Below are 1456 nucleotides of genomic sequence, written 5' to 3'. Positions count from 1 at the left end.
CGAGACGGATGGACACCAAAACCACTGTGTGCTGGTATGTTCTGCGGTGGAGTATTAAAATCTTTGCTACTAACATAATATACATTTTAAGATTGTTGATTTGGTGGTATGGTACAGTTTATTGACATGTTGCCTCTAATTCCATTGAATGTCGTGAAACAATAATTTTTGCAGTATCCAATCAAATTATTATGTATCTGTGCATTGATGAATTGTAATTAGTATGATGGATGTTTTACAGAAATGTGTGCAGCACCTAACATCCCAAATGCAGATATTGTTCGAGGTCAGAGACAAAAATATGGAGTCAATTCAAGAATAACATTTAAATGTCATCCTGGATTTGAACCAGAGGAGCCTTTTGAAATCACCTGTGATTACCGGGGCCAGTGGATAGGCTTACGTCAGCAATGCACTGGTATGTTTCTGCTATTAAATGCTACAAATTTTGCAAAAATAGATGATGCTATTTTATGATGAACAAACCTGAAGCATGAACAAACCTGAATTTATCCAAAGATATTAGCAAGCTAAATTTAAAAGAATGAATCTGAATCCACTCAGTCTCACATATATTTTCTTAATTTTCATAATTTTTTTGGCATATTTTACATACAGTCAATACATTTGTACATTTTTTCATTTTGCACTTGTTCTATTAGAAGAATGTCACAAATCAAATGAAAATGTATTGATGCTGCTGAATGAGACCTATTTGTACAACAACAAAGAAATTCTGAGAAACAAGTGCATTGAGCCATACAATGAAATTCTGGAAAGACAATGCAACACAAGCATCACTTTTGCTCATATTATAATATGTGCGCCAATTGGCACATAAATGCGCACGCAAGATTCTCTTGACTTGGTCTAATTCTGCAGAAAAAAAGGTAATCTGACTAATATTAAAATTTACTAATGCCACATTTTCTTGATGACAGTCTCAGAGAAATGTGGACCACCACCAGACGTGAACGATGCAGATACAATAGAAATAACAAGAAAGGAATACAATACAGGGGAGAGAGTTGAATACAGCTGCTTTAATAAATTCACTTTGGATCTGCGTCAATCTTTCTCCAAATACTTGACCTGTGAGCAAGGAGAATGGAGAGGGAAGATTAGGTGTTTAAGTAAGTATGAACACGCTTCACCATATATATCATATAAACACATCATGATGTAATCTTGTAGTTTAAGTTGTAGGTTGTGATGATTAGTTAATGAATGTATATTGTGACACTGCAGCCTGGTCTCATGTTTATACGTAGGTATTAATACGTAACATTTACAAGCACAAAACGTACACTTTTATACGTATTTCAACGTTTAAAACGTACAAATCGTAAAAATATTTACGTATCTTTTATATCAAGATATTAGTATCAATGCATTTTTATCATTTTATCAATAAGCGATTTAGATTTTTAGACCCCTTAACCTACCCATTTTATAG

General features: G+C 33.5%; 1 long non-coding RNA gene across 1 annotated transcript; it reads left to right on the top strand.

Moving 5' to 3' along the window:
- On the top strand, window positions 1-1045 carry LOC107580458 (uncharacterized). Its single transcript, XR_001608644.1, has 3 exons — window positions 1-34; window positions 242-418; window positions 942-1045. It is a non-coding gene; the product is annotated as an uncharacterized lncRNA (long non-coding RNA).
- Window positions 1046-1456: the final 411 nt, after the last annotated feature.

Source organism: Sinocyclocheilus grahami, unplaced genomic scaffold, assembly GCF_001515645.1.
Source record: "Sinocyclocheilus grahami isolate Dianchi unplaced genomic scaffold, SAMN03320097.WGS_v1.1 scaffold33818.1, whole genome shotgun sequence".
Taxonomy (NCBI): Eukaryota; Metazoa; Chordata; class Actinopteri; order Cypriniformes; family Cyprinidae; genus Sinocyclocheilus; species Sinocyclocheilus grahami.
This window is presented reverse-complemented; position numbering and strand designations above follow the sequence as displayed.